This window comes from Gekko japonicus, unplaced genomic scaffold (assembly GCF_001447785.1).
Source record: "Gekko japonicus isolate JY-2015 unplaced genomic scaffold, Gekko_japonicus_V1.1 scaffold265, whole genome shotgun sequence".
Taxonomy (NCBI): Eukaryota; Metazoa; Chordata; class Lepidosauria; order Squamata; family Gekkonidae; genus Gekko; species Gekko japonicus.
Window position 1 is genome coordinate 244269 of NW_015176459.1, and position 10199 is coordinate 254467.

Here is a 10199-nt window from a genome sequence, read left to right on the forward strand (position 1 = left end):
CAAGAGTCAAGCAGGACCACACTCCTAGGTTGCTTCCATGCAGGGGTGATTTTGTTGGCGTGAGCGACTCAGCATGCCTGGAAATGGGGGGGGGGCACTACATCACTGTGTACATTGTGTATAGTTGTTATCTCCTTGAATGAGATGCCTCTCTTTGTCTTAATCTGGGAGGTGCTATATCAACCAAATATCCCAATAGATTTCCCCAGTGTGGTCTCATTACCACTAAGAATGCGGAAGCACTCATAGTGGCAACAAAGCATTCATGCTGGATGATTCTCTGATTTTTTCCTCCCAGTCCTTGGGGTACCAGATGTGGACAGGGGGTTCAGAGATTTGGACCTTCCCATCCTCACTTTGAGGAAATCTGGTTTGATTCCAATATATCTGGAAAGACTAGAGCCAGCCATGTTCCAGAAACACTACAACAACAAAAACCCTGGGAAACCAAGGAAGGCAACATGAGGAACCCAGATGGAGGATGATGTCATCCAGGTGCTCTGAGGCGAAATAGGGTGAGGTAAATGCACCATCTGGAAGCATCTCTACTGTGTTCCCTCAAAGAGTATGCTTTGAGAGTGTGTGTTTTTTCTGCTCTTTATGACTCTAAACTCTCCCTTTCTTCCTCTCCTTTCTCTGCCTTCATCCATTATTGAATTTTAGGTTGTGAGATCCTCTAGGCAGGGATCTGTCTCTATGCCTGTAGTGCTCAGTAGTATAGTGATGCAGACATCAATAGTACTGTATCACATTTCCCAGCCACTCAGAATATTTACTGTTAATAACAAGATTGCATGAATAAAAGAGCACTGCTTAAATCGGGGGTTGAAGGGATCCTACCTCATACCTTGTATTATGCTGTGAACCTTTTAACTGTATTGGAATGAAATTTGATCTTCTAGTGGTTGTGAAACCTCTAGCAGTGGTTGGCCCTCAATTTCTTGCATCTCACAGAAAGGCTGGGCAGTCAGGAGGGCTCCTGGCTGCCATTGGTTGAGCTTGGCTAGTTGCTGTTGGCTGACATGCTGTGATGCAAGAGAACAGCCCTGTAGGCAGAAGGGTCCAGGAAGGGAGAAGAAGGAGAAACTGATGTAAGAGGAGTTGAAATAGGGAGTCCATTAGAGAAGGGTAAAGAAAATGGATAGAGAAGAGAGAGGCACATGGTGAAGAGCAGAAGAGCTGATGAAGGTAGACATTCATGCATTTATTATATTGATCAGGGGTCTTGTTGTAGAAAAAGAGCTGCCGGAGCTCATTAGCATAACTCATTAGCATAACTTATTTGCATATGCCACGCCCCCTGACATATATTGATTTTCATTGACCTGCTGATGGTTGTTTGCAGGACTAATAGTGCAATCCTCAGTGGAGTTACTCCCTTCTAAATCTATTGAAGTCAATGGGCATAGAAGAGTATAATTCTGCTTAGGACTGCACTGTGAGTTTTGTTTTATTTGTCTGAAGCAGGGCTTTTTTTGTGGGGGAACGTGCCAAAATGGAGTTCCAGAACCAACAAAATTATTTCAAAAATGTTTAAAAGTTCATGAGTTTTCGTTATACAGATGGAAAACTTCATTTCCCTCTTGAGAGTTCTGGCACCTCTCCCTCCCCCCCAAAAAAAGCCCTGGTCTGAAGGCTGTGTTGAGCTTGTCTTTTCATGCATGGGAATGCTAGTCTACCTAAGGAATAGTATGTAAAAGTTTAAAATGCAGTTGGTGCACTTTCTAGAAGGCCTTCGAAGCAACTTCAGAAATGCCGAAATAATTAAATTCCCATCTTCTACCCTTTTCGTTAGCTTTTTGGGGGGGTAGGATAACAGCACTAATCAATTGTCAAAAGAGTGACTCTAAGAGATAAGGAAATAGCTGACAGTGGAACAGTGGAAAATGAAAAGTGTTTTTCGTGGTGCAATTAATTCTTGAGACAGCTTGGGGTTAATTTAACAAGGAAGCATTCCACTCTCACTTTGTTTTTTCCCCCCTAGCTTCCGAAACAAAAATTACCTTTGCATAAGCAGTGCCATGGATTGATATGAACTAATTTGAGACATGATTTAATTTTTTTGCATCCTCATTTAAAAGTCATGGCCTTTAAATATCAGCTGTACATCAAACAAATGAGAGAGCCAATCCACTGGGCACTTTCCAGAAGCAAGTAAAGTGGTTTGTTTAATCTTTCTCATTGTTTTGAAGTAGGAAATAATCCCCCTTTTAAAAAAAAACCTAACAAGGTTATTTTAACAGTATGGGTAAGATCCAGGCTTCATTGGCAATTTCTGCAGATATACCCTTCCTGCTGCTGCTGTGGACCCCTGGTCCCCCAGGGGCAGCATTTCACAGAAATCAGTGGGCTGCAGTAGGAGAGGGGAAGCAGGAAAGTTTAATTCTGCCCCCAGAAAACTGAGTCTGGATCCAAGGCTATGCTTCTTACTTTAAAAAAGTATAACCCACAACTCAACATAAAATTCTAAAGAAAGAGAACAATAGTAAAAAGGCAGAGTACAAATTAAAGTCTAAACCTCCTTGAATCCATTATTGGGCAAAGGCAGGTTAACAGTGTCCTCCTGAGCCAAGTGGTACCCTTCTTAGTCCATTGAAGTCAAAGAGCTTAGAAGGGTGCGAAAATGTCTTTAAGATGCAAGAGTAGATGATAAATCAAAAATGGCCAAATCCTCAAACAAACAAGATAGAGCCATTTGTTGCAAGCAGTTTGCTTAAGTATGTAGGTTTTAATTTCCCTTTGAAAGGTGCAGGATCTTAAATCCGACAGACCTCAGCAGGCAACTGGTTCTATAAAGTAGATGTCACTGTTGAGAACAGTTTGTTCTTCCCAGCTGCAAACTTGGGAAACATCACTGACAACAGTGCTATAGACCTCTGAATGCACGGGCTAACACTAAGGCAGACCCTTGGCCTGCCATGGTTGACCTTGGTCTTGCCTACTCTGTCCAGCAGGAGCTCTCATGGGCTTCAGGTAGAGGTCTTTCACCTGCTGCCTGATCCTTTTAATTGTCTGCATATAAAGCAAATGCTCTTCTACTGAGCCTTAGACCCTCCCTTATTTCCCCCCTGGGACCCCTTATGAGATCCCAACTTCCTCTTAATCATCCTAAAAGCTGCTTTTCTAAATTTGACTGCTTATGTGGGGACAGTGACATGGTAGGAAGCGGGGGTGTCATCCTTACCTCTCCCCCCCCCCCCGAGACATTGCCTTGAATGGTCCTTGAACAGCATCCCATGTGCCAGAAACCCAGAGAAATGTCATTCTCTGGGTACCTGGCATCCTAAAAGTGTTTAAAATATATTCAGTTCAACAAATGGAAGTAATAGATTTGTGGCAATGACGTCTGTTAAAGTTAATAATTTCTAGGCTCAGAATACAGGTATTTGCTCTTTACAGTGTTATGTTAGGGATTAATAGGAAAGGGATCGGAAATAAAATGGCTGATGTTATAATGCCCTTGTAAAAATCTATGGTGCAGCCTCATTTGGACTACTGTGTACAGTTCTGGACTGGAAAGGCTGAAGAGTCTTTTCACTTTAGAAAAGTGATGTGTAAGGGAGGACATGACAGAGGTCTATAAAATTATGCATGGGATGGAGAGAGCCGTCAAAGAGAAATGTTTCTCCCTCTTAGAAAATACTAGGACTCGAGGGCATCCAATGAAGCTGATGGGCGGCAGATTCAGAACAGACAAAAGGATCACTCTTTAATCACACAGAGAGTGATTAAAATGTGGAATTCGCTGCCAGAGGACATAGTGATGGCCACAGGAATAAACAGCTTTTAAAAGGTGACTGAGGGGAGTCTTCACATTCAGAAGCAGCCAGGAGGCAACATCAGGGGAAGGCCTTGGCTTCTATGCCCTGTGGTTGGCCGTCCAGAGGAACTGTTTGGCCACTGTGTGAGACAGGATGCTGGTCTAGATGGATTATTGGTCTGATCCAGCAAGGCTCTTCTTATGTGCTTATGTTCTTATGTACAGCACCCACGTTGGATTGGAGACAAACATTACCATGTAAGAATTCCTTTATAGATCTGACTGTAAGTTGAACCAGAGAAGAACTATTACTTTCTAACCCCCAAACTCCCAGCTTCCCTGGCTGTTGTCTGTGGTTGCTGTGGATGGAGGCTGCTGTAGAAAAAAATACAAAGGGGATGATACCTTTTTTGTATTTTTGATGCTATTTGGTAGTGTAATCTTCAGTTCCTGTGGCAATGACCATCTTACACTTATTGATGGCTTCAATTAGAAAAACCTCAAAACCCTGGGCCAAGCTAGACAAGGTACTTAGCCCATAATAGCAACACTTTGTTCTCTCCGTTATTACTCCCAATCCAGATAATATTCTTTCCAGCTCCTTGCTTTCCTGGAGGAGATTAAGCAACACTGCATAATCCATTTTCTAAGATTCAACAGATGGGTAACATTTGGGGGGGAAATTCTGTACTTTAGACCTCAGGTTCATAGGTGCCTATGCTACAGGCAGGTATCTGAAAGTCCACTGGATTGTGCTTATGTGAGTCTTGCTTGACAACAGTAACAGCAAACCTTGGCGTTGCCCCCAGTTGACATCAGAAAAACTCAAGTGCACTGCTCAGCCGTATTCTTTTGAATGGAAATTGTGGGATGTCCATTGGTGGGTTTCTCACCATATTGATTGTATTCTGGATTTACTCTGTTAAACTTGTGATCTCAGGAAAGCAGAACAGCAGCCATGCAGAGAGGTCTCCTCGTATAGACCAGGATTGTGTTTCTGAACTGGATTGCTTCAGGTTGCAAGCAGAGGATAAAATTTGAATGTGCTTCCAGAGAAAAGCATTCCCTGAACACAGGCAAGAAGCAAGATTCTAGCATAGTATTGGTGTGTTAGCTTTCTAAATGCAAGGAGTGTTTCCCTGCAGAGCCACATTCAAGCTTGTGAGGTCTTACCTGCAATCTGAAATGATACAGCTCCAGTTTACCACCTTAGTGAGAACAAGGCCCAAGTAGCAGAATGCGGACCGCAGCCTTCTCCTCTTCAGGCCTCTGGTGCCCAGGAAAGCTTACGCTGTTGTTTTCCCTCTCTGCATAATGATGCCTCAAACCTGTACCTGATGGTGTTCTACACCCCTCAAGTGGCTAGTTCGCAGGTTTAATGGCTCTCCTATCCCCCAAAAAGAGCCACTGGATGATGGCTTCATCTGTCAAGCCCATCTGTTTTGCTCTTTGCCTTTCCCAGTGTGGCTTCAAAAACGCGCATACAAATCAGATTCAAAAAGCCCAAACTCAGTCCATCAGAGACTGTAAATGATCTCCAGAGAGTACACAGCAAACAGATCAACTCTGCTTTTCTTTGCAGCAAAGCAAATATATCAGTCATTGTGCAGGGATCTCTCATTGCCACAAATGGAAGTTATCATCTATCTGTTCCCATCTTAGGTGTTTTTTTCCTCCCAGCAAATGGAAGTTATCATCTATCTGTTCCCGTCTTATGTGTTTCTTTCCTCCCAAACTGGGCCATCCCATTTTATAGGATTATGTTTGTAATGTTGGGGGAGGAAGGAAACTATTAGTCCTTATACCCTGTTCCTGTGCTCCAGAAAAGCTTTATCTAACCACTATGTCTGACAAGATCCTGACAAAACTATGCAAAAAGGAAAACCCCAATTCAACTAGTTTGTCATGCCTGAGTCACAGTGATACCCAAAGGAGCAGTTAGTTGTGACTTGTCCTTTAATCCCATGTGCATTTACTTGGAAATGATCCCTGTTGAATCCAATGACACTTCCTCCCCGAGTGTTCAAAAGACAGCAGCCTAAGTCCTGTAGAAACCCAATGATACAAGTTGGGACTGACACCCCAGAGCTTACAATGGCATCTACTCATCATTAACTTTAGCTGGATTGGGCCATGGGACTGGATCCCTCATACCTGTCATGATAATGATGGTATTTTCCCCAGAAGCCAGAAGCCTTCCTTTGATGCAGGCGTCTAGCTCTCTTACTCCCTGGTGAAGCAGTTCTGCTAGTGAAATGGATCCAGCCCATTATGTTTATTCATTAATAGCCTTGCATTGTTAAAGGCAGTTTACAAAAATGTTGACAGCTGTGCAAAAACACCACCTTACTCATCATTTAACATTGAATCATATGCATTTGCTTACAATATGAAGGCAAAGACCACAAAACTTTCCTTCCGATTCCATCAGTACTTAAAATTTTTTTCCCTGAACTCCATTGCCAATTACACCTTGAAATCAGAGCCATCGTTAAGTATGGAAAGAGAAACATTTCAACATATGAAGATCATTCCAAAATTATACCTTCTCATAGCTCTCTAAATTTGAATCGCTTCCTTTTTTGATGTGCTTTTTCATACAAAGAGAAACCGAATATGGTATAATGATCCCCCTCCTCCGTTTGTGAGGTTGGGAACACTACCAAATTTAACTTTGTAACATGTTACATAAATACAGATTAATTGCCATGCATTTATGATTATCCTGTTTTATCATGTCTTTTGTACTGCAGAGAGAACACAGAATAAGAGCAGATTAAAACACACCTATGAAAATACTATGTCGCTGCACCAAAGGATCCCAGAGACATAGTATTTTTATAGGTGTGTTTTCAATCTGTTCTTAAACTGTATAATCCGTATTGACAATTTATGCCAATAAAAGCTAACTTGAACTTGAAGACTCGTCAGATCCATGCAGAAAGAGGTTATCAGTGGCCAGAATTGCTACTTGGAACCTCTATGTTTGGAGCCAGTATGCCTCTGGATACCAGATGCTGGAAGCAAACAGGACATTGTATTGGTAGTGAGCTTCTTGAGGCCCAGTCTGGCTACAGATGAAAATACAGTGATGGACTAGATGGCCCTTTGATCTGATCTAGCAAGCCAGTGCTTAGGTTCTTTGGGGAATACTCTTGATTTTTCCAAATGGAGTCCAATTCAAATAGCTTGTCTGGGAAAGCAGCACCACTGCTGAGATCAAGAGAGAGAATCTGCACTTGATCAGCACAATAGAGTCCACAGTGACCAAACAAGCTGGCAGTAGGTATTTTGGGCACCAAGTACGTTCCTCCTGACAAAGCTGCTCACATCCAAAAGTGATTTGGAAGAGTTATAGATAATTATTAATTGGTAGCAATGAGATTAATCACAGAAACAAGCTGAGAGGTGCGAACTGTTAAAAATAAAACTACCATATTGCTAGGGGAGAAGAGAGGTGTGTAGATTGAAGAATAATCTGCTTGCTCTACTGGGGACTATCAAGCACAGCATGGCATGAACATCAGAAACTTTACTGATGATGCAAGGAAAGAAGCAAGTGTGCCAGGTTCTATTCTTTGGTTCTCCTCTTTGGTTATGTGCTCATGCAGAATTATAGGCCATTGGTCCATCTAATTATGTGTTGCCCCATCTGGCTGGGAGCAGCTTTCTAGGTCTGCAAACAAAGGGGTGTCTAGGGGCAGTGGCCACACCACCAAACTTACTGGGAATCCAAGACACAGAATGGTCAACACTGGCATCCCAGCCACAGTTGTTGGCCACCAGAGTCTTCCACACTTGGGGGAGCTCCAAGAGAGAGCCAGGAGAGCAGCAGACAAATGCAAGGCAGGAAGGTGTAGCTCCAGGCTCTATGTGCCTCTGCGTAAAGGCAGCAGGGAGGCTGCCTTCAGGATGGGCCTGGGGGAGGGAGGCCCCTGCATCAAGCTGACACATCTGGCCAGGGCAAACTCCCCTGTGGTTGGGATCCAGAACAGGCAAGCAGTGTGGCCATAACAGCCAGGCCCTCCCTTTGCTTTCTGTGGGTGGTCTAGTCCCACAGGAAGCAGAGACGGGTGAGGGGGTAGGCATAGCAATAGAGCCTGTTTCATAGAGGCCAGGGACTCAGGTCAATGAGGACCTGCCCCAGTTCTCATTGTGTCTGTCTAGCTGGAAGGGAAACCAGCACAGAGAGAGGAGGAAGAGCACTGGTTACCTGAACCCCTTTTCGTCTCAGGACTGAGGCCAGAAGGCCCAAAAGAGTGAGGTAATGGAGAGTGTGCCAACCTCTGACAACCCTGCAACACAGCAGAGACTTACAGAAGAGACATTCCTAATGCCTGCTATCATGGACATTTAATTTAGAGATAGTAAGGACAAAACATGAGGAGAGGCTGTGGCTGAGTGGTAGAGCATCTGCTCTACATGCAGAAGGTTCCGAGTTCAGTCCCTGGCATCTCCAATTAAAAAGGGTCACATGCTATGTGATGTGAAAGCCCTCAGCCTGAGACCCTGGAGAGCTGCTGCCAGTCTGAGTAGACAATACTGGCCTTGACAGACCAATGGGCTGATTCAGTATAAGGTGGCTTCATGTGATCTTCTCCACACAGAGTTTGTGCGTGCTCTACTGTTGAGCCACAGCCTCTGATCTGGCTCAGCATGTGTGCTGGAAGATATAGCAGGCTCCTGCTAAAAAGCCACTGTCCTTCAATCCAAGGATCATGAACTATGTGGACGCTCTAATCCTTTCTGTACTGTCAGAGATGTAACTCTGCTTAGTCTCTCTTTGTGAACTATCCAATAAAGTGATGTTTTTCCTTGCACTTGTGGTTTCGACCTGGGAGCTCGATTTAAAAGTAGTCGCACAGTCAAGTCCGACTCTTCGCGACCCCATGGACAAGATCTCACCAGGCCCTCCTGTTTTCCGCCGTCCTCTGAAGTTTGCTCAATTTCATGTTTGTTGCATCTCATCCTTTGCCGTCCCCGTCTTCTTTGACCTTCAATCTTTCCTAGCATCAGGGTCTTCTTTGACCTTCAATCTTTCCCAGCATCAGGGGCTTCTCCAGTGAGTGCTCCCTTCTCATTTGGTGGCCAAAGTATTTGAGCTTCAGTTTCACTATCTGGCCTTCCAGGGAGCAGTCAGCGTTGATTTATTTTAGGATTGACTGATTTGATCTCCTTGCAGTCCAGGGGACTCTCAAGAGTCTTCTCCAGCACCATCGTTCAAAAGAACTGGGATCCCAGGAACGTGAAGTCTGTCACTACTTCCACGACTTCCCCTTCTATTTGTCAAGGAGTGATGGGGCCGGATGCCATAATCTTAGGTTTTTTTGATGTTGAGCTTCAAGCCCACTTTTGCGCTCTCCTCTTTTACCCTGAGCAAGAGGCTCTTTAAAAGTAGACAGGGCCCAATTCAGATTGAGACAGTAATGGAGGGGGAGAAGGGGTTTAAGCCTCTCTCCCCCACATTGAAACCCAGCCTGAAATAGCCTTGTTGGCATTTTGCCCTATTGTGGGGGGTCCACAAGCATTGGTTGGTACATGAATATTTACTCAGTGAGGCAAATATCACTCCTCTGGGGTAGAAAAATGACACAGGGGAGAAGGTATAAGCCTGTTCTTCCTGCATGTTGTGGACTGAGGCCAAATTGGGCCCTGTGTACCTAGGAACTGAGTTTCAGAGGCCTTGCAAAAGCATATCTGACTGACAGCCCCTTGTGGTGGTCCTGGACCCAGCCTAGGGACTTTATATTGGAACCTGTTTTTATTAGGACCTTATTTAACAGTTTGGATCAGAGATGTTGAACTCATTTGTTACAAGGGCTGGATCTGACATAAATGTCACTTTGTCGGGCTGGGCCATGTGTGCCATAAAATGTAACATGAGGTAACGGAGATATAAACTTTATACAGATGATTTCAGATGCCAAATGGCAACAGCAGATTTGATTGGATTACGTGTGATATGCAGAGGGGTAGTGGGTGTGGAGATATCAGCATTGGTAATGAGTCAGGAAGCCTAGGTCTAGAAGGATGCAAAGAATAAATGGAAATAAGTCTGAAGAAGTGAGCAGTGACTCGCGAAACCTCATACCCTACCACAATTTTTGTTAGTCTTTAAGGTGATACCAGACTCTTACTCTTTCTACTTAGAAAACACAATATTAAAACCCAGTGGGGGGACATTTTATGCTTCCAGGACATTCAGTTGCTGACCTAAGAATAGCAGATATCTTAAAAGGCATTTCAAAGGGAGATTAGAAAGAGAGACTGCTGAACTGCAACTGATAATGAAGCTGAAGACAATGCAAACTCCTGGACTGAACTGAGACCCAGATTCCTTCTCTCATTAACAATCCCTGCTATTGTCATTTGGCATCTGAAATCACTTCACTCTCCAAGAGATAAGGACCGATGGACTCCCTTTCTAGCTGTATCTGAA